We start from the raw sequence: 24,895 nt of genomic DNA, 5'->3' as shown, positions 1-24,895 counted from the left end.
ATTCACCCCAATTTGTCACTCCTGTTTAACCGCCATTAATTGGATTTTCCAAAAACTAAAAAAATACGTGTTTCTTTATTTTTAAAGGAGATCCCATATACAAATTTTCAGTTCTGTAATATCTTTCGTTTCTGACATATATGTATCCTCATTAAAGGCATTCAACCCATTTTTCACCCCTTTACACCCCTCCTATTGGGATTTACAGGAAACAAAAAAAATACGTGTTCCTTTATTTTTAGAGGAGATTCCAAATACCAATTTTTACATCTGTAAATTTTAAAGTTTTAAGATGTAGACACACTCATTTTAAAAAATTCACCCCCCCTTTTCACCCCCCAATACTTGGATTTTCCAAAAACGAAAAAATACGTGTTTCTTTACTTTTAAAGTAGATTACAAATACCAATTTTAAGGTCTGTAATATCTTCAGGTTCTGAAATATAAGTAGCCTCGTTAAAGGCATTCAACCCATTATTCACCCTTTTACACCCTTCTTATTGGGATTTTCCGAAAACAAAAGAATACGCGTTTCTTTATTTTTAAAGGAGATTCTAAATACCAATTTTTACATCTATAAACTTTAAATGTTTTGAGATATAGATACACAAATTTTTAAAAATCACCCCCTTTTCACCCCCCCCCAATTAATTGGATTTTCCAAAAACAAAAAAATACGTGTTTCTTTTTTAAAGGAGATCCCAAACACCAATTTTCAGGTCTGTAATATCTTCAGGTTCTGAAATATAAGTAGACTCATGAAAGGCATTCGACCCCTTCTTCAACCTTTTCCACACTTCCTATTAGGATTTTCCGAAAACAAAATATACGTGTTTCTTTATTTTTAAAGGAGATTCTAAATACCAATTTTCACATCTATAACCTTTAAACGTTTTGAGATATAGATACACTCATTTTAAAATATTACCCCCTTTTCCCCCCTCCCTTAATTGGATTTTCCAGAAACAAAAAAATACGTGTTTCTTTATTTTTAAAGGAGATCCCAAGCACCGATTTTCAGGTCTGTAATATCTTCAGTTTCTGAGATATAAGTAGCCTCATTAAAGGCATTCAACCCTTTTTCCACCCCTTTTCACTCCTCCTATTGCGATTTTCCGAAAACAAAAAAATTCGTGTTTCTTTATTTTTAATGAAGATTCTAAATACCAGTTTTTACATTTGCAAACTTTAAAAGTTTGGAGATATAGATTCACTCATTTTAAAAATTCACCCCCTTTTCACCCTCCCATTAATTGGCTTTTGCAAAAACAAAAAAGTACGTGTTCCTTTATTTTTAAAAGAGATCAAAAGTACCAATTTTCAGGTCTGTAATTTCTTCAGTTTCTGAGATATAAGTACCGGTATCCTGATTAAAGGCATTCAACCCCTTTTTCACCCCTTTTCACCGCTCCTATTGGGATTTTCTGAAAACAAAAAAATACGTGTTTCCTTATTTTCAAAGAAGATTCTAAATACCAATTTTTACATTTGTAAACTTTTAAAGTTTTGAGATATAGGTGCACTCATTTTAAAATTTCACCCCCCCCTTTTCACCCCCTTAGCAACGGAATATCCAAAAATCCTCTCTTAGCGAGCACCTACATCTTAATATGAATGTATCCCCAAAATTTCATTTCATTATGTCCAGTAGTTTTGGCTCGGCGATGATGAATCAGTCAGTCAGTCAGGACAAGCTATCTATATATATATAAAATAGCTTGTCCTGACTGACTGACTGATTCATCATCGCCGAGCCAAAACTACTAGACATAATGAAATGAAATTTTGGGAATACATTCATATTAAGATGTAGGTGCTCGCTAAGAGAGGATTTTTGGATATTCCGTCGCTAAGGGGGTGAAAAGGGGGGGTTAAATTTTAAAATGAGTGAGTCTATATCTCAAAACTTTAAAAGTGTACAAATGTAAAAATTGGTATTTAGAATCTTCTTGAAAAATAAGGAAACACGTATTTTTTGTTTTCAGAAAATCCCTATAGGAGGGGTGGAAAAGGGTGAAAAAGGGGTTGAATGCCTTTAATCAGGATACCGGTACTTATATCTAAGAAACTGAAGGTATTACAGACCTGAAAATTGGTACTTTTGATCTCTATTAAAAATAAAGAAACACATATTTTTTTGTTTTTGGAAAATCCAATTAATGGGAGTGTGAAAAGGGGGGTGAATTCTTAATATCAGTGTATCTGTATCTCAAAGAAACTTTGAAAGTTTACAGATGTAAAAATTGGTATTTAGAATCTCCATTAAAAATAAAGAAACACGTATTTTTTGGTTTTCGTAAAATCCCAATAGGAAAGGTGGAAAGGGGTGAAAATGGGTTGAATGCATTTAATGAGGTTACTTATACTGTATCTCAGAAACTGAATATATTACAGACCTGAACATTGGTGTTTTGGATCTCCTTTAAAAATAAAGAAACACGTATTTTTTTTGGAAAATATAATTAATGGGGGGGTGAGAGGGGTGAATTTTAAAAATGAGTGTATCTATATCAAAAAAATTTTAAAGTTTAGGGATGTAAAAAATTTGTATTTGGAATCTCCTTTAAAAATAAAGAAACAAGTATATTTTTGTTTTCGGAAAATCCCAATAGGAAAGGTGGAAAAGGGTGAAAATGTGTGGAATGCCTTTAGTGAGGCTAATTATATTTCAGAACCTGAAGATATTACAGACCTGAAAATTTATATTTGGGATTTACTTTAGCATAATAAAGAAACAGGTATTTTTCGTTTTTGGAAAATCCAAATAATGGGGGGTGAAAAGGGGAGTGAATTTTTAAAATGAGTGTATTTACATCATAAAATTTTAAACGTTTACAGATGTGAAAATTGGTATTTTGAATCTCCTTTAAAAATAAAGAAAAATGCATTTTTTGTTTTCGAAAAATCCCAATAGGAGGGGTGTAAAAGGGTGAATAATGGGCTGAATGTCTTTAATGAGGATACATATATCTCAGAAAAGGAAGATATTACAGAACTGAAAATGTGTATATGGGATCTCCTTTAAAAATAAAGAAACACGTATTTTTTTGTTTTTTTGAAAATCCAATTATTGGCGGTTAAACAGGGGTGACATATTTGGGTGAATTTTTTGAAAGACAGTACCTAAAGAATACCTGAGAAACGTAGAATGTTACAGACGTAAAAAGTGATATTTGGAATCTCCTGTAAATGTAGAGAAACACAGGCGATTTGTTTTTGGAAACTCCTCTGAAGGGGAACTAAAAAGGGGGTTAAATTTTAAAATGAGAATTTATACAGTATATCTCAAGAAACATAACATGTGACAGAAGTGAAAAATGATATTTTTATCTCTATAAAAATAAGGAAACGCGTATTTTTAGTTTTCGGGTATAGAACTTGGGTGGAGGGGGGGGGGGTAAAAGTGACTGAAATGGTGTTGAATTCTTTTAATTAGGATACTGTTATCGCAAAAAGGAAGGTGTTACAGACGTGAAATTTGATATTTGGAATCTGCTTTAAAAGTAAAGAAGCACGAATTCTCGAAAAATCCAATGAATGGGAGGGGGGGGAGGTGAAAGTATTGAAAAATTAATTGACTTAATTGTATGAGAATACTCACATCTAATAAAAACTTAAGTTGTTAGGGCCTACAGACGTGAAAATTGGTATTTGGATCTCCTTTAAAGACAAATCATCTTGGGAGGCGTGAGTGAAAAGGAGTTGAATTCCTTTCATGAGGACACATAAATCAAAACATGAAGAAGTTACAGTCGTGATAATTGGTATTAAAGAAACAAGTATTTTTTGCCGGAAAATTCACTTGAGGGGGGGGGGAGTGTGAAGTGAAAAAAGTGAATTATTTTAATCTGAAAACTGAAGGTAATAGACGTAAACAATGGTGTTTAGAATCTCCTTTAAACATAAAGAAAAACGCCTTCTTTTAGTTTTTTTTGGGGGGGGGGTAAATAAACTTAACGGCGGTGGGGTGTAAAAGGACTTGAGACAAATTGATTTTACTGTTCATAATGTATTTATAAGGAGCCTCCTTTGCTCAGGCGGCAGCGTGGCGGCCTCCAACAGCTGGGTTCCGTGGTTCAAATCCCGATCTCTCCATGTGACATTTGTGCTGGACAAAACGGAGGTGGGACAGGTTTTTCTCCGGATACTCCGGTTTTCCCTGTCATGATTCATTCCAGCAACACTGTCCAATATAATTTCATTTCATTTGTCATCCATTAATCATTGCCCCAGAGGAGTGCGACAGGTTTCGGCTGCCGGCACAATTCCTATTGTCGCCGCTAGATGGGGGCTTTATTCATTCCATTCCTGACCCTGTCGAATGACTGGAAACAGGCTGTTGATTTTCGATGTACTTATTCTGATCATAAACCGATCATTTTTAATCTTTCCTGGGTTCGTTTTCAAGAGCCATCTTTCCCTTCGGAGAACGTTCTTAGTTTACAGTACCTTCTCCTGGCATATAAATAAAAATGTAAACATATTTGAAATAAACTATAGGAATGAGATTGACCGTCCAGTTTCTCACCTCTATAATAAGGTCAATAATGCACGGAAGTATGTCATTCGTATGGCCAGAAATCCCCCACACTTGCCTACGCGCGACAATGGTGCTGGTCACATTCTCAACAATGACAATGGCAGCAGATGTAATTTACCGCCAAGTAGCGGTCTTGCATCTTGCTGTTGGGTCCAGAACATCTATAATAATAATAATAATAATAATAATAATAATAATAATAATAATAATAATAAAAATAAAAATAAAAATAAAAATAATAATAATAATAATAATAATAATAATAATAATAATAATAATAATAATAATAATAATAATAATAATGTTCTGGACCGTCGTCAAATGTGCGGGCCGCGTTGGAAACGGGTCCTGGACGGGTAATGACTAAGAATGCAGTCCGACTGCGGGTTCAGAACCCCCAAGGCACCCAAGACGACACCACGCCGGATCCCCTGAAGGATTTCATCCATATTAAAAATGCTTATAGGAGAAGATGGCAAAGATTTAGGGACGCAACTGACCGGGTGGAATACCTGGACCTAGCCCGGGAAGTACGAAATCGATTGCTGGAAAGAAAGATTGAAAAATGGAGGGAGACTTGCCGTAATCAATTAGAAAACGAGTCAGATCGCGAATTTTGGCGGATTCTCGCAGAAAACGAGTCAGATCGCGAATTTCGGCGGATTATATATCTAAAACAATAAGCATTCAATTCTAAATTTCAGTATAATACCGTAGCGAAGCACGGGTACCTTGCTAGTTTTATATATATATAGATGTGAATATACTGAGATGGTCCAATGTTCCTCTCACAAGGCGGAATCCATATTGCGTCTGAGGAAGCAGCTACTGGTGTTCTAACCACCACCCGAGTAGTGTTTTCACCATCCTTTCCAGAGTCTTTACTACACACGAGGAAAGAGCAATTGCTCAATAAGAAGAAGAGTCACTAGAGTCCTTTCCAGGCTTCAGAATATGGATGACAATTTGAGTAATCCAGTCCAAAGGTAATTCTTCCCGTGTTCATATGTTGTTAAAAATGTGTAGTAATAGAGCATGCCCTGGCCTAGGGAGATGGGATAACATGGAGTACTCCTTGCAGTCCTTACCGGGGACAGTGTTGTTATGTTTTAACGCGAGCTGGATTTCCGTGTAAGTAAATGGCCGTAACAGGAAATGATTGTGGTCCCAGTTGGGTGAAAATCGACAGCCGGGCAATTGCGGCACAGTCGGTGGAGCAATATGACTATGAAAAGCCTCGACGCAATCTGACGTGAACAAATAGTTACATCTACTGCAGAATATTGATGTCCAGGGCGAGATATAAGGATAGGACTACCGTCGTTGATTTTGACCAGGTGGTAGTCATCCATCATATCTTCAAGGGCTACTCTAGCACAGTCCGTAAAAGCACACACCCAAGCTACAGAATGGGCCTTTAGGTCACCACATATAGCGTACTGAGGTTCCAGTTGGTTAAATAAACTGTCCCATTCGCCTGGATGAATTACAATATGTAAATGAAATGTCGTATGGCTTTTAGTGTCGGGATATCCCAGGACGGGTTCGGCTCGCCAGGTGCAGGTCTTTCTATTTGACACCCGTAGGCGACCTGCGTGTCGATATGAGGATGAAATAATGATGAAGACAACACATACACCCAGCCCCCGTGCCATTGGAATCAACCAATTAAGGTTAAAATCCCCGAACCGGCCGGGAATCGAACCGGTACCCTCTGAACCGAAGGCCTGTACGCTGACCGTTCAGCCAACGAGTCGGACATTACAATATGTGACAGACAATAGATAGGTATTAATGTAAATGCCACCGCGGGGAGAAAGATCCTAGCCGCTACTACTTGGAATGAAAGAACTCCGGGAAAAGTAAGGGATATTGCACTGTCACGAATATTGTAGCCTATTAACAGACGATTGCCTCCATATACACCATCTCTATCTGCACGCAGAAGAAGATATCCAGAAAACATAACTGGTATACCAGCGCGAAACCATTTCTCAGATAATTCTGCCAAGTTGATTTGCCTATCATGTAAATCTTGTAGAAGACTGTGTTTATGAGCCAGCGCTGATTGGCTATTCCACTGCAATATTTTTATTTTAAAAGCTTCAATGAATATTTTGTGTTATCATTTCGCGAAGTTCCGATTCCGAAGGGATACCACGATTTGATAGAAGAATACCGCGTAGAAGCTGTGTAACTAGGATATGGATGTCAGTTATAAGGGATTCTGATGAGGTAAGTAGTGGTTGAGAAGAGCTGCCAGGCAAAGGACTTGCACTACTGGGTGCTATTAAGTGCGGCTGAGGTGGATAAGGGTTTGGGCCCACTGCCCCCATCCCCACTGACTTCATGAGGATGGTAAATTTCCGGTGGGTGAGGGATAGATGGTTAACTCTGGAGGAGGTCGCCGACTTTGAAAACGGTAATTTTGTGATTTTGTAGTCTTGGTAAGAGGGAAAAAACTTGCTCACATTTAAGAGGCAATGGCTGAACCACTTCAGCATATGATTTTTTCATAACAGGTTCCTTAGCTTCCTTGTTGATAATATGTTATATTTGGCCGAAACCTCGTTTATCGCTAATCATTTGTTATACTCGGGACAATCTTTACTGGGGGCATTGTGTTGATCTTGACAATGCACGCACTGAGACTGAGTCAGTGAGCAGGGGTCTGGAGCATGTGACACACCACAGTTATTGCATCTACCCTGAAAGCGACAGTGTTTACTAATGTGTCCGAAACGCAAGCAATGGTACTGGCACCACATATGGAGAAACCTCACAACGAGTCCCATATATTGACACACAGTCTGGCAGAGTATGAGAGTCAAAGGTAACCACACAAGTCCATATTGGAACAACAGTTGAAACATTGTCCTTCATTGTGCGCCTATACATACGACGGACTCGTCTGATTTTAACAGAAAAATCTATCACTTGTAATATATCATCTTCCTCTATTTCTGTATGCACATCTCGAATGACACCCTGCCGAGTGATAACGTGAGACGGAATGTAATCTTCTAATTGATGTTAGGAAAAGAAAGCAGAACTTACGAACCAGTTTGCTGCTCGTGCTGAATGAAATTATATTTTAAGACGATTTTTCCCGATTGAAGAAATATCTTAGACGTTGAGATGGACACTCCCGACAAATCATTTTACCAAACGCTATCGGATGTAGTTTACCTATGTTTCCTTCTTTCCCTTCCACATAGATGTAGTGAGGCCCTGAAGAATCAATGTGATACCGATGAGCTTTGTTATGATCATACGCACTGAGCCGAGGCGGTGCTGCGCTATTTTGAGGGGGAAGCACAGGTAGTACCACATTCAAGTCAGAAACACTATCACCTTGACTAGAAGCTGAGCTAGACCCTGCATCACCGTTGTGAAACATTACCTGCAGCGTTTTCTGGTGTAACTGCTTGTTTCTTATCAATGTTACCTGAAGGTTATTCTAATGCTCGATTGTATGCCGGCACAACAGACGGAAAACTCGCCTCCACTTTACGGTCGTAAGTAGGTGGTGGATTTAGCACCCCCATAGCACTCCCGACGCTATGAGACACCTTCTGTATACTGTTCGGTAATGTACCCTGATGAGATAGGCCCTAGTTTAATGATTTGTTTTTTTTGAAGATGAATACAGAGATAAAGGAATATTAAATTGAATATAGTGTCAGTTTTGTGTGGACGGTAGGATTTCAACATGAGCTAGACATATCGCGACTGTCCGTCGCCACAGTAAGCTTGTCATTAGGGGGAGAATGTTTCTTGGCCAGAAGATAAGAGGATTAAAGCTAGAGCTCACAACAACGAAGTAATGACTTCGAGGAAGTGAAAGAGTATATATTTCGGACCAAGGGCGAGCAGATGTATCACCAATACCGGGAATATGACGTACCAGTTTTTCCACGCCCGAGGCATTTGGTGTTGTCAACGTTACAAGGAAGAGATTTCAATCTAACCGAAGCGGTGTTGACCAATGAGAAAATTTATCATAGGCCCGCAGATAAACCAACTCCAGTTAGCTTCTCCGATAACAATAATTAAATTATTCCAACCACATAATTGAATAGAGGGGATTTTTGTGATATCATTCCCATGTTGATTAAATGTAATCGTAATAAATTCAAGTAATGAATTCGTGGAAATGACCCACGCTATCTCGCCATTGGTCGAGATGAGCACGCCATCAGGGACGCCGAGTTAGCGCGCGAAAGGTGGAGGACAGAAATTAAGTGATATTTCCATGATCACCGAACGATAGGAGTTCAGAATACGACACATGAATGTGTATTGCCAGTGTATTAAGTAGGATAAAACAAGAGATCCAAATCCACCTGCATATGCCGATTTAGGATAACCAACCCCCCTCCCCAGGAGCTGACCGCGGATGACCCCGGCGGGAAACCATATCGTCCATAAAAGTCCAGTAGTGGGACCTCACTCACTCAGTTCTTACCAGACCCCAGTCGTTTGAAGTCACCAGTTGTGACCGGTCGGATGAAGTAGTTGAGACTCTGACACGATGACGCTGTAAGTCAGTACCTCGGGACGTATTTGAAGTCAGTTAGAGCTGAAAGTACGTGAGTTATTAGGAGAATGAATACGAACAGTGAAATTATCCATAGTACCGAGTGTAAATAATCAGTACAACTGTATGTTGAATTTAATAAATGTCATGTGATTAAATAATAAATAATTAACGGAACGCCGATAGTACCTTTGGAAGGCAGTGTGCGGAGCCTGAAGTAAACACCTCAAGATAGACGGTGAATAACTATCCGAGCAGGGAATTATAGGAGCTAGGCGATTATCAAGACGGCTTAGAAATAAACCAGGAAGTGCCGGTTGAAGACGCGATACGCGCCGGTTCAAATGAACGACATTTCGTCGTAATGTGTCACGACGTGTGTTTCGGGCGTATATGAAGAGTATATTGTGCGAGTGTCAGGGGTCTAGGAGCACCTATAAGTGTTTTTTTTTATTAGTATTCTTGTGTAAAATAGTGTAATAAGGTATTAATCATGGGTAGTCACCCAGAAGTGTTTTATTGTGTTAAATTTGTATTGTGCGACATGATGGACGAGTAGATCACCATGGGGCCGTAAGGCCTATATCTCATCCGCTACGAGACAATGGAATTCTACATAGGAAGGAGTACACAATTTTGATATTTGGGGGATGATATCGCGACTAAACGGGCTTCAGTGGAAATTAATTATGGTTACTTAACATGGTCCGCCTCCCGAGTCCATGATTTTATTTTTTTGTTAGACGGACGAACTAATTTATATTAACGTAATAATGGGTTAGATTAATTAATTTGAGTATTTTGAGTAATTGTTTGTTGTATATAATGTAAATATGGGATATATTTCTTTCACTTAATGCATGATGTTTGTAATTCTTTGACTTAAGTTCATTTCAAGTGTTAAATTCTTTTTTTGTGCTAACCCATTTATTTGAATTTCATTCACTGCGGTGATCATTTGTATTTTAATTAGGAATAATATCTATTAGACAGCCAGATTATGAAAGAGCCCGAGTATGTAAAATTTGTGTTGCGTACGGAAGGTCATTTAAATACTAATAATAATAATAATAATGTTTGTGAGTTGACAAAGGAATGTAAATTAATAATAATAATAATATTTATGTGTTTGCAAGTTAAAGTATAATAATAATGACAGTGCTTCGTGAGTTAGCTAGTGCAAATAATAATCAATGTGGAGATGACATGTAGCGTTAAAGACTTTCATTCTCGTAATCAGTTTGATTTTACGTAAATTTTTGATTTTACGTTTTTGGACTTTATTTTAACCATTAAAATTTGTTTAAAAGCGATATAGGCACGTGAATTAGAATGGTCACGATATGTTAAAAGCCCAGAATGGTTTGAGCCCATATTTAGAGTTGGAGGTCATGAGGGACGAATATCCGGCGTGAAATAAATTGAGCCGTATTGTTTGTAATGATGAAATAGATGAATCTCAAGGCCTAAGATTATATAAATGCATATGCCGGTGTTATTAGTGGTAGAATCCACGCACCGAGGATTAATTTATGAATTAAATGTTTGAAGAGTTCCGATGAAAGGAAATGGACTTCAAATTGGAAGGAATAGTTTAGCAATCGCCGGCATTGGAGGTATTTGCCCAGCCGCGATGTGCCATAGGTTGTGAGATGTATCTTGGGAGGATGTGTGTCCCCATATAAAATTAACGGCAGTACGAAATTGAAGGTACGGTCCCGGATACCGTGTTGTCCCGACCAATATAAAGCAGATCTTAGTGGTTCATAACGGGATTTAACATATGTGACTAAATTCTAAAGAGTGGAAATTAAAATATCATCTTTCCATTTTTAATAATAATAATAACAATAATCATACTCCAAGTGAATCTTGTCTTAAATCAAGTGCTTAGTGCCAGGATAAATCGGAATTGTAAAAGGGGTTATGCGTTAAACATATTAAGAGTGGACTACCGTGTAACAGGCGAAATTAATTTTTTTAAATTAATAATAATAATTATTATAAAAACTACTTTTTTTTGAAGAATTTATTTTTTTATATTTTGGACATAATAATGATGTTGGGAGTAGAAATGAAAGATTTGAAATTTTTAACTAATAATAATAATAAATAAAATATTTGAAGAAGGAGAAGAAGAATAACCAATGAAGCTACTTTTTTTGAATTTTATTTTTTTGATGAAAATAATAAGAGCGAGAAGTTGAAGTATTATAGCGAGGATGATTACGGGTTACGATAATCACGATTTCCACTATTAATAATAATGTTAATAATAATATAATAATAATAATAATAATAAAAATATTTATGAGGAAGCTGATCATTATATTGTGCGGATAAATTAGGAGGAAGAACGACCCTTCGTTTGAAACGTCGGCAAGGGTTGGCATATAATCATCCCGGATGACAAATGATAATAATCAAATACAGGATTATAATTGAAATTAATGATAATAATAATTAATAATTAATAATAATTAATAATAATAATTAATAATAATAATTAATAATTAATAATAATAATTAATGATAATAATAATAAAATTAATTGATGGTAGTCAAAGAATATGATAATGATCAGATAAAGAATGGTAATGATATTATTTAATAATCATAGGAGGATATGCAAGTTGCTTTACGTCGCACCGACACAGATAGGTCTTATGGCGACGATGGGACAGGGAAGGGCTAGGAGTGGGTAGGAAGCGGCCGTGGCCTTAATTAAGGTACAGCCCCAGCATTTGCCTGGTGTGAAAATGGGAAACCACGGAAAACCATTTTCAGGGCTGCCGACAGTGGGGTTCGAACCTACTATCTCCCGAATACTGGATACTGGCCGCAATTAAGCGACTGCAGCTATCGAGCTCGGTAGGAGGATATGATAGGGACAGTCATCCTGTGTCGAACTGCTCCGAACCCGATGTTGGGTTTTCACGGGGAGATTGTTAGCGGTAGATACGTAAATAACCCACGGACGGCACATGTCTTCAGGGTCAGAGCATAGTAATGAACCTTTCCGTACGTCTTGTCGTATTGACAAGTGTAAATATTGAAATAGGCTTTGAGTTAATGTACTCTACCTGGCGTGTTTGTGAATCTGGAAATAATAGGCTAGAGTTTGTCCGTATTATAAATTCCCGTTTTTTCGAGGCGATAACATTTTCCACGGTGGGTGTCCGGCTCACCAGAATGTACATACCGGAAGTGTCTCATGTCCAAACGGAACGAGGAGACGACAGTAAAAAGTTACTGTCGTGCCTTCGTCTCCGAAAGAAGATCTCCAGCGGTGAAACGTCCAATCATACGGATGTGAATTCGATCCCCAGTAACCAATTGGGGCGAATTCACCCGATGTTTTACACTACCAGAGTAGTGAGGTAAATTCCAAGTATTATGTCATTTATTTTTCAGGATGAAAGTGTCCCAATGTAAAATTGTCATCATGTGTAGTATGCAAAATAAGTGAATAAATTGCTCCTCATTGCAATTTCAATAGGAAACAGTTTCCATATCTTGTCATTGTAGTTAGTCCAGTATGCCCATGGAATTTAAGTTGTCACTTCCCAGTCCTATTGTGGAGTCAAAAATTTGTATCCATGAATGAGTCGTCCCCCGTAACCTTAATTTGCATGCCCCGTTCATCCCTGTGTTCATTTGATGCGCCGATATATATTTTTTTGATTTTCTTTATATAATTTTTTTTATCGTTTTCGAACTGATCACCCCTGAGATAAATGCTAGTCTGGGACTCAGGAAGTGAGCGGGTGCAGTATGAGCACATTAGACTGTGATATTGGGGGACGACCACCCTCCCCATAAGGCCCACTTCCATAGCACTAACTGCTAATTAAATTGCGAGGTATGTCATTAGGCTACACACTAGTAGACGTAGTCACGGAAAGGCACGAATAAATGTCCACACAACTACTAAGTCCGTACTGCCGTACGGTAAGTGAGCGTGAATCGCACCGAGCGAACACACAAGCAACTGCACGTCACGAAGATTACGAACACACTCATGATTATTATGTTAGTCATCATCATCATCATCTGCTTACCCTCAAGGGTTGGTTTTTCCCTCGGACTTAGCGAGGGATCCCACCTCTACCACCTCAAGGGCAGTGTCCTGGAGCTTCAGACTCTTGGTCGGGGGACACAACTGGGGAGTATTACCAGTACCTCGCCCAGGCGGGCTCACCTGCTAAGGAAGAGGGAAGGAAGCGGCCGTGGCCTTAAGTTAGGTACCATCCCGGCATTCGCCTGGAGGAGAAGTGGGGAAACCACGGAAAACCACTTCCAGGATGGCTGAGGTGGGAATCGAACCCACCTCTACTCAGTTGACCTCCCGAGGCTGAGTGGACCCCGTTCCAGCCCTCGTACCACTTTTCAAATTTCGTGGCAGAGCCGGGAATCGAACCCGGGCCTCCGGGAGTGGCAGCTAATCACGCTAACCACTACACCACAGAGGCGAACTATTATGTTAGTATCAAACTAAATATTACTGCGTAAGTTGGCATTGTTTGTTTTCAGTCGTTAAGCAGAGCATTATTATTTATTTATTTTTTTTTTGCTAGGGGCTTTACGTCGCACCGACACAGATAGATCTTATGGCGACGATGGGATAGGAAAGGCTTAGGAGTTGGAAGGAAGCGGCCGTGGCCTTAATTAAGGTACAGCCCCAGCATTTGCCTGGTGTGAAAATGGGAAACCACGGAAAACCATTTTCAGGGCTGCCGATAGTGGGATTCGAACCTACTATCTCCCGGATGCAAGCTCACAGCCGTGCGCCTCTACGCGCACGGCCAACTCGCCCGGTGAGGGCATTATTAGGTCATAGATCATTTGTTAAAAATTCTTGGCCGGGTTGAGTGGCTCAGACGGTTGAGGCGCTGGCCTTCTGACCCCAACTTGGCAGGTTCGATCCTGGCTCAGTCCGGTGGTATTTGAAGGTGCTCAAATACGTCAGCCTCGTGTTGGTAGATTTATTCGCACGTAAAAGATCTCCTGCGGGACTAAATTTCGGCACCTCGGCGTCTCCGAAGACCGAAAAAGTAGTTAGAGGGACGTAAAGCAAGTAACATTACTATTATTATTAAGAACTCTTGCTTCTGATGCATACGTTGTTTTAACATCCATAATGAGAGACTTCGTTCGTGGTAAAATAATGGTACAGGCTGTACTTAAAAGTCGCAACAATAAGCACGTATTGGTAAGTGATCTGTTTCTTAAAATACTAGACAGGATGAAAATGAATAAGTTTGTAACCGAGAAATTAAAAAAAAAGTTCCAGGTCACACACACCAATATCGGTTCGGATGAATCAGAAATATCCCTTTCCATTTTCGAGCCTTATGAAAAGATATTTCACAAGAAGGATCATTGACACGAAAACATTCCATTTGTTTGGCGAAATATTTTCTGTTTGCATGTCACAAAGGAGTTTAGAGTATTTAAATTCAAAAACAAGTATTCACTTCCGAATGAGATGTCTTTCAGAATTTGTACTACAAATAGAAGAGGACAACTGTCAAAAGAATACACGCATTTGCCTGTTGCATGTTAGGAAGATTCAGAAGTAGTAAGATGCTACTACCGACATGAGTTATCGTGATAATGATGAAGATTTCATTTAAAAGCAAGTATTTAATTTTAATTTCAGATGTACTTACTGTACAATTCTTGAAAGTTATGAAGCATGAAGGCTTCTGAAAAGTGAAATACATGCAATTTGTTACAAAAGCAATAATACTTATTCCACTTTATATTGATATATAATTAAAATGCGTTAATACATAATATATTCATTTGCATGTGCAGAATGTTAGGGGTATACGTGCAGATATGTTGCTAGTCGGCAAAGGAAAATACATCTCACAATATATGCTATGCACTTTTTACTTTGTCCTATTAGTTTTCCCTTAACTGAGTCAAATATTTCAGGACGTAGTGTGTTTTGAACTGCCGTAGCAGGATATGACTGTTCTGTCATTCTGTCCTCGTGCAGTAGAGGTACAGTAGCAGAGTATAGGTGTTGCAGAACCCCTGTTTCCTATCGCTGGCCAACACAAGTTGTTGTGCACTTCCCCTAACCGCTTGGCAAGTAGAAGAGGCTGATCCACGTACCAGGCCACTTGCCGTACTCGAAACCCGATCTAGGGTACTCTTTGTGAAAGTGCACGTAATCCTTACAGAAGTACCCACCCTTCTACCTTCTAATGTTGCATCCGATTGTTATTTTGTACTCGTTTACGTACAGTACGTGACGTCGAAGATCCGTACCTGCACATACATTCGAATCGGGTGTTGTACAGTTGTATGTGATTTATAAGACGTCAATGGCATTACTCAGTGATCCAAGCTGACAAAAATGAAGGGAAATAGTTAATGATTTAATAAAACTGGGCGCATCATTTCTGTGCTGTTACTGTGACAGTCTACGACGAATTTCTGACAATAGACAATGCGAGTTGTCTATTCTATGTTCATAATACTTTCAGGTCAATGAAAGGACGGTGGATACCGAAAAATAGCTATACATATTCAGTGACATTTTTATTAACGAGACAAATTTCAAAAACCGTAGTTGCATCTAAGCGTGAACATTGCTCGAAGGATAAAGAGCTACTATGGAAGTGCCGCGGGGTATTAGTAATAGAAAGCTTATAATTGGACAGTAGGTGCCGACAGTTAAAATGATGTCTGTCATTGACCCGTTTAATTAGAGCTTTCGTACTACTACTACTACTACTACTACTACTACTACTACTACTACTACTACTACTACTACTACTACTACTACTACTACTACTACTACTACTACTACTACTAATGTATTTACGTTCCACTAACTAATTGTTACGGTGTTCGGAGACGCCAAGTTGCCAGAATTTTGTACCCCAGGATTTTTTAATGCAAGTAAATCTACAGACTGGCGTATTTAAGCACTTTCAAATACCACCGAACTGAGTCGCCATCGAACCTCCCAAGTTGGGATTAGAAGACAAATGCTCTATCGTCAGAGCTACTCGGCCGGCATTAGAGCTTAGATTAAGTTGGTAGTGCGGTTAGAGGCGCGCAGCTGTGACCTTGCATTCGGGAGATAGTGGGTTCGAACTCCGCTGTCGGCAGCCATGAAGATGTTTTTCTGTGGTTTCCCATTTTCACACAAGAAAACTGCTGGGGCTATACCTTTATTAAGGTCACGACCACTTTCTTCCCACTTCCATCCCTTTTCTGTCCCATCGTCGCCATAAGATCTATCTGTGTCGGTGCGAAGTAAAGCCAATTTTAAAAAATCATCATATTTAGGACATTATACAACTCTTGAGATCCATAGTTATAAACGATGAGAAGTATTTTCTGGGCCGATATTATTGGCGAGTAGTCAATAATAATAATAATAATAATAATAATAATAATAATAATAATAATAATAATAATAATAATAATAATATGAACCTCCGTGGCTCAGGCGGCAGCGCGTCGGCCTCTCACCGCTGGGTAACATGGTTCACATCCCTGTCATTCCATGTTAGATTTGTGCTGGACAAAGTGGAGATGGGAGAGGTTTACTCCTGGTACTCCAGTTTTCTCTGGTTTTTTTTTCATTCCTGCAACACTCTCCAATATCATTTCATCCGTCAGTCATTAATCATCACCCCAGAAGAGTGGAACAGGCTTCGACAAGCGGCACAATTCCTATCCCCGCCGCTAGATGGGGTCTTAAATCATTCCTTTTCTGACCCACTTGAATGACGAGAAACAGGCTGTAGATTGTAATTTCATTTCCATTATTATTATTATTATTATTATTATTATTATTATTATTATTATTATTATTATTATTATTATTATTATTATTATTATTATTATTATTATTATTATTTATATATAAAATAACTTGTCCTGACTGACTGACTGACTGACTGACTGATTCATCATCGCCGAACCAAAACCACTGGAAAAAATTAAATTTTGGGGATACATTCACATTAACATGTAATTGCTCGATAAGGGAGGATTTTTGTATATTCCGTCTCTAAAGGGGTGAAAAGGGGGGGTGGTTATTTAAAATGAGGATGTCTATATCTCAGAAACTTAAAATTTTACAGATGTGAAAATTGAAATTTGGAATCTCCTTTGAAAATAAAGAAACACTTTTTTTGTGTTTTGGATAATCCGATGAATAGGGGTGAACAGGAGTGACAAACAGGGTGAATTTTCGAAAAGACTTTATCTGAAAATTATCTCAGACACGTAATATTTTGCAGATTTGAAAACTGGTGTTTGGAATTTACTGTAAAAGGAAAGAAACATAAATATTGTTTTCGGAAAATCCACTTAAGAGAAACTGAAAAAGGGGGTGAATTTTGAAAATTAGCAAGTCTACAGTATATTTCAGAAACTAAACACGTTGCAGATGTGAAAATTGGTATTTGAAATCTCCTTTAAAAATGAGGAAACACGTATTCATTTGTTTCCGGAAAAACACCCTTATCGGGGGAAGGGGGGTGGAAGAATTGAAAAATTAGTTGAATTATTTGTATGAAAATATATGTACCAAAAATCTAATGATGTTACAAACGTGAAAACTGGTATTTGGAATAAAGAAACACGAATTTTGGGGGAATCAACTTGCTGGGGGGGATACTGAAACGCAGATGAATTCCTTTTACAAGGATACATCCATCTCAAAAACTGAAGATGTTACAGTAGTGATAATTCGCATTTGGAAGCTCTTTTAAAAAAAGCGGGTACTGTTTGTTTTTGGAAAATTCACTTAAGTGGGAAGCGTGAAAGGAAGTAACAAAAAAATGAATACTTTTTCTGGAGAAACTAATATCTCAAAAGTGAAGTGTACAGACGTGGAAATAGGTATTTGGAATCTCGTTTAAAATTAAAGAAACACGCATTTCAAATCAAATCAAAATCTCTTTATTTGCAAATGAGGTGTCTACCTCGGTGGCAAATGGTACACTAAAATACATTATTGTCAAGCACTAAATTTTAAATTAACAAGAGACGAAGAAAATTTTCCTAGAATACAATGTTATACAATTTGCGCTAATAATTTGTTCTATTAAACACATACATCATCCTTAATAAATTTATATTGTTTACAAGATTCTACTTATAATATCTTACAAACATAGTCAACTCATATACAGTATGTGAAATTACTTCTAATAATAATATACAACTGGTATAAGATTAAAATTAACATTGAATTTATTTACATATTTATATTTTACCCATTTTGGAACATAAGTAGCACAACGACCTGCTGCGTCTTAACCAGAGCCCCTTTTGCCACCACTTTTCAGAGTTCCTGAAGGGCCTTCACAGCTACTGTAGCGGTCCCAGGGCCCTCGAAGTCCCCACTGTACTTCACCCCTACAGGCAGTCCCCTACTTGGGCTGTCCAGGGGATGGAATTAATTTAATCACACACATTCTTATTTACAATATCCTGCACTGGTCGAATGCCCTCTAACATTTCATTTATTTTCTCTGTTGTTGTTTATTCTCTTCTTGAATATCTGTACAGATTTTGGAAAAGGATCAAACACTACCCCTGATAAACTGTTCCACTCCTTCACGCCCTTCCCAATGAATGAAAATTTACCCCAATCGCTTCTGCTAAAATACTTTCTAATTTTGTACTTGTGGTCAGTTCTACCAATATAATTATTTTCCAACTGAAGCCTCTCACGGATATCTCTCCATGCTTCTTCTCCTGTATAGGCTCTATATAATCCTACAAGTCCAGTTTTCTCCCTTCTCTTACTTAAAGGTTCCCAACCAAGTTCCTTTAGCATTTCTGATACACTACTCTTTCTCCTGAAATCCCCTGTTACAAACCTTGCTGCTTTCCTCTGCACACCATCTAGTTCTTTTATTAGGTATTCTTGGTGAGGATCCCAAACACTGTTTGCATATTCCAATAATGGACGAACCATACTTAAGTAACTTTTTTCTTTTAATTCTTTGTTGCATCCTTTAAGTAGCCTCATTATGACATGTAACGATCTGTATGCTTTCCCAACAATGTCATCAACATGACCCTTCCAGTGCAAATTACTTTCAAATCTCACACCTAAGTATTTGCACTTGCCATCTTTAGGGATAACTACCTCATCCAAAGAATATTCAAATTCAGTTTTAAAGCTCCTGTTTGTAAATGTTGTAACAGTTGATTTGCCTCCATTAATCTTCATATTATTTTCTTCAACCCATTCTTGGATACTCTCAAGGTCCCTTTGTAATTCTGAGCAATCCTCAATGTTATTTATTTCCCTATAAACAATTATGTCATCTGCATACAATCTTATTTTCGATGTTATATTGTTCCCTAAATCATTTGCGTATATTAAGAAAAGTAACGGACCGATTATACTACCCTGTGCAATTCCCTTCCAAACTGTCTCTTCCATTTTTTGGGTGGTGGGAAACCAAGTTAACGGGCGGGGGTGGAGCGATAAAGGAGTTGAATTATTTTCATGAGGATACTTATATCTCAAAAACTGAAGATGTTACAGACAAGAAAATTTGCAAAGTAAAGAAACACGTAATATTTTTTGTTTGGAGAATCCGCTTACGGGAGGTGAATTAATCGAAAAATTAGTTGAATACTTTGTATGATGATACTTATATCTCGAAAAGTAAAGATGATACAGACATGAAAAATAGTATTTGGAAACTCCTTTAAAAATAAAGAAACACGCATTTGGAGGGGGTAGGGAATAATCAATTGGGGCGGGGGCGGTGAAAAAGGAGTTTAATTCCTTTTTATGACGATACATATATCTCAAAACTGAAGAAGTTACAGTCTTGATAATTGGCATTTGGAAGCTCCTTTATAAACAAAGAAACATTTTTTTTTTGTTTTCGGAAAAGTTACTTAAGGGGTTTGGGGGAGGGTGGAAGGAAGTGAAATGATTTAATTCTTTTAATGGAGAAACTTATATCTCAAAAACTTAAGGTTACACACGTGAAATGTTTTTTGGAATCACCTTAAAAAATAAAGTAACGCGCATTTTTTGAGGGGGGAATCAACTTAACGGGCTGGAGTGAAAAAGGAGTTGAATTCTTTTATGAGGATGCTTATACCTCAAAAACTGAAGACGTTAGAGACATGAACATTTATATTTGGAATCTTCTTTCAAAGTAAAGATACACGTCTTGTCTATGGAAAATCCACTTAAGGGTGTGAATGAATTGAAAAAAATAGTTGAATTCTTTTTGTGAGGATACTTATATCTCAAAAAATTAAAAATGTTTTCCGGCTCCATGGGTAAATGATTAGCGTGCTGGCCTTGGTCACAGGTGTCCCGGGTTCGATTCCCGGCAGGGTCGGGAATTTTAACCATCATTGGTTAATTTCTCTGGCATGGGGGCTGGGTGTTTGTGTTGTCTTCATCATCATTTCATCCTCATCACGATCCGCAGATTGTCTACGGGAGTCAAATCAAAAGACATGTACCTGGCGAGCCGAACACGTCCTGGGATCTCCCGGTTCTAAAAGCCATACGCCATTTCATGTCAACTAAAAATATCAACTGCGGGCGCCAAATCATAAGACCTGCACCTAGCCAGCCGAACCCGTCTTGGAATCTCCCGGCACTTAAAGCCATACGCCATTTCATTTCACATTGTACTTCAAAATCTCATTTAAAAATAAAGAAACACGCACTTTTGGGGAGGGGGAATCAGTATAACGGGTAGGACGTGGGGTGAAAAAGGAGTTGAATTACTTTCATGAGTATAAATATATCTCAAAAACTGAAGGTGTTACAGACGTGAAAATTAATGCTTGAAATATTCTTTAAAAATAAAGAAATACGCACTTTTTAGGAAAATCGACATAATGGGTGCGGGGTTGAATAAAGAGTTTAAATACGTTTATGAGGATACCTTACCTTAAAAACTGAAGCTGTTATATCCGTGAAAGTTGTTATTTTGAATTTCTTTTCAAAATAAATAAACACGTATTTTTTGTTTTCGGAAAGTCCACTTAAGGCGGGAAAGGTGTGGAAAGAAGTGAGGAAGAAGAAGTTGAATATTTCTTATGGGTATACATTTATCTCAAAAACTGAAGGTGTTACAGAGGTACAGGTATGAAAACTGGTAGTTGAATATCCTTTAAAAATAATGAAACACGTATTTCTTTTTCCTTTCGGAAAATCCAATTGAGGGGCTGAAAAGAACCGGAAAAACGAGTGAATTTTTAAAACGATTACCGGCATATCTACATTATATGTCGTCCGGCTCCATGGTGAAATGGTTAGCGTGCTGGCCTTTGTTCACAGGGGTCCCAACGTCGATTCCCGGCAGGGTTGGGAATTTTTAGCATCTCCCGGTTCTAAAAGCCATACGCCATTTCATGTCAACTAAAAATGTCAACTACGGGCGCCAAATCGAAAGACCTGCACCTAGCCAGCCGAACCCGTCTTGGAATCTCCCGGCACTAAAAGCCATACGCCATTTCATTTTACATTGGATGTCAAAAACTTAACATGCTGGAGACAAGAAACGTGGTATTTGGAAAGTCCTTTAAAAATACAGGAACCTGTACATTTTTGCTTTGGAGAGGGCACTTAACAGGGAGTGAAAAGTAGTGAAAAGGAGTTGAATTGTATTTTATGAGGATACTCATATCTTAAAAACTGAAAAAGTTACTGAAAAAGTGAAAATTGATTTTTGGAATCTCTTTTAAAAATAAGGAGACATGTATTTTTGTTTTCGGAAAATACACTTAGATGGGGGTAGGCGAAGGACTGATCAAGGGGTTGAATTCTTTTTATGGGGATACTTATGTATATCTCAAAGACTGAATATGTTACAGATGTGGGAATAGGTATTCGGAATCTCCTTTAAAAATATAGAAACATGTATTAATTTTTTTGTCTTGAGAGAAGACTGTTTCTCGCATGTACAGTTCTATGTCGCTTGGTCGTCTTAGCCCCAAAAGGTAATACCACAAATATGGTTTACGAAGAATTCCTAGGGTAAATGAAACTAAACTTTTGGGTGAGTTTTTATACTTTAGGAATTTTCAGATATCTTAGTACAATGCCGAGGATCAATTACTCTGATCAAATTACGAAATCCACGCGAGCGAAGCCGCGGGTAATTGCTAGTTATTATTATTATTATTATTATTATTATTATTATTATTATTATTATTATTATTATTACGTATGACATAGCTTCATTGATTATTCCAAAATGTATTCGTGTGGAGCCTAAATCCAGTGCCGCATTCATTTCTTTCCGCTGAGTGTACAGTCACTAGGATTGTCGGTGTAACAGCTGCGTCAGTTCGTTTTGCCATCTGATTGGTATACGTAATGGATTTAGACTCTACTGGCGCTCAGTCGTGAGACAGTTGTAGAGCTAACATCACTGTAGCCGGTTGATTACATATTGGAAACATTTACTTGTGTCGAGTAAGTTGATATTCACCTCTTTTATGGAGCAGCTGGAGGATCTGCACGTGAAGTGAGGGAGCTGTACAGACAACGATTTCCAAACCGCCGTATTCCTAATAGCCGAACGTTCCTCGCTGTGCACCTAAGGCTCCGGGATATTGGCTCGCTTATTCCACGGACCGAGTATCGTGGACTTCATTGTGATCCTGCGGAGGTTTGGAGGGAAGAATGGTCAGCGTAGTGGCCTTCGGTTCGGGGAGCTCTGGGTCCGATTCCCACCCGGGTCGGGGATTTTATCTTTGTCTGGTTAATTTCTCCGTTTCGGAGGCTGAGGTCAATTCAACAAGTCGATAACAAGAAAAGTATAACACTTTAGCTGGCTGCATGGTCGATAAAACCGAATGCGAAAATTATTTTTAAAAACATCTGTGGAGGTTTACAGACAGACGACTATCACCATTGAAAGCAGGGGCAAGTATGTGGCCTTTAGTTTCACTCTGGTGTGATTCTACTTGTTCGAACCCGAGAGAGTTCCTTGTCAGATTAAACTACGTTTCAAATCGCTCTGTACTTTGCTGCAGGGAGTGGACGTCGCTTCGACATAGGATAAAGTAATACACATGAAATTGGCGAGAACGATTGTTCGTACCAACAGGAGGGGAAGATGGCAGGGTAGTAGGAATAAGGAGATAAAGGTTAGTTAGAATTATTTTTAATTTTATGCACCCAAATGCAAACAAGACAGACGATCCGATGAAGGTGGGCGACGTCTGTCATTTATGGGAAATTGCAGGTTGTAGTGGCACAGGATAGTATTGTGTGTGGTATGTGAGTTGTAAGAATGTTGGGGCAGCACTAACATCCAGTGCCGGAGCCAAGGAAATTCATTGTTTACGATTTAAATCCCTCGATCCAGCCGGGCGTCGAACCCTGTGCTCCGACATCCGAAGACCCAGACACTCAGCCTCGGAGCCAAACAACTCAGAAATTAACTCAATGGATGAACTCAGTGCATATGAATATGAATCGGCTTCAGAGGTGGAGACATGTGAGACGACTGGAGAAGTGCTAACCATGGCCTGGGTCACGGAGATTAAAAGAAGCAGAGGGAGATCAAGGCGATGACAGCTAGACACAGTTTTTTATATTTCTTTTTTCTACAATTGGCCTTACGTCGCACCTACACAGATAGGTCTTATGGCGACAATGGGATAGGAAAGTGCTTGGAGTGGGAAGGAAGCGGCCGCGGCCTTAATTAAAGTACAGCCCCAGCATTTGCCTGATGTGAAAATAGGAAACCACGGAAAACCATCTTAAGGGCTGCCGACAGTGGGGTTCCAACAAACTATCTCCCAGTGTCACTTGCCCGGTGTGTAATATTTGTAGAGGTATGGATCTAAACGAGACCTCGGAGCTTCTTGCAAACAGATATTTGAGTAAATCACAAAGGCTTGCAGACTGATTGTTCAGTTTTACCACAGTCTATAACGAAGATATACGTATATGTATATAAATAATTTTACCATACATGATGATTTAATATCACTTCTAAACTAATTTTCAAATGTCGTATCATAAATGAATATTCCCATGTGCGTTCAACATGAAAAGCATGAGAAGATTGCTTAACAGAATATTGTATTTCATTGAACAACGTTTTCATCACACGTATACTTTCATCTTGACTCCTATTTCCCTTAGTGTACGAAGATCCCTGTGTCATTTCTCTTCCTCCTTTTTCTTTTGTTTCAGAAAGCTCTTAGTTGTTCTTGGCTTGCTCTTTCGCTACTCCTGACGTATTCAGAGCGCTCCCTCCGTGTTATCTTCCAGGCTATAACCCTATTGCTCCTTTTTGCCACGGATAATAAATATTTTCATAAAACAATGTAATATAAGGGAGACTCCTCGTGAACTAGAAAATTGTAGAAATCCACAAACACGCCCATTGTTCTTAGCAGAGAAGGGAATATTCAGCAAATCCTTCTTATTCTCATCTGCCGTCATATGCTTTTGTTGATTCATGTAGACGGCTTGAGTAAACTAATTCAATAGTGCCATGTACTTGTTGCGAGTGAAGTCTGTTTGAATTAGGCCATGTGAGCACAGTACGTTTGTGCATTTTGAATTGATTTACGCTGTGATGGTGAAGGAAGTGACTGAGCCATTTACTGTAGGTACGGCACCGTACCTGTATTCGCGTGGAGATAAAGTATAATTTGATAATTTCGTGTGGCAAGCACGGTGCAGCCTTTCTAGGGCAGACACTCCAGTGAGGGTGGGCGGCATCGGTCCTGAATAGGAAACTGTGTGTTAGTGTATGGCTACGTGGCTAAATTGTTAGCGTGCTGGCCTTTCGTCACAGGGGTGCCGGTTTCGATTCCTG

This window comes from Anabrus simplex, chromosome 2, assembly GCF_040414725.1.
Source record: "Anabrus simplex isolate iqAnaSimp1 chromosome 2, ASM4041472v1, whole genome shotgun sequence".
In the NCBI taxonomy this organism is placed as follows: Eukaryota; Metazoa; Arthropoda; class Insecta; order Orthoptera; family Tettigoniidae; genus Anabrus; species Anabrus simplex.
This window is presented reverse-complemented; position numbering follows the sequence as displayed.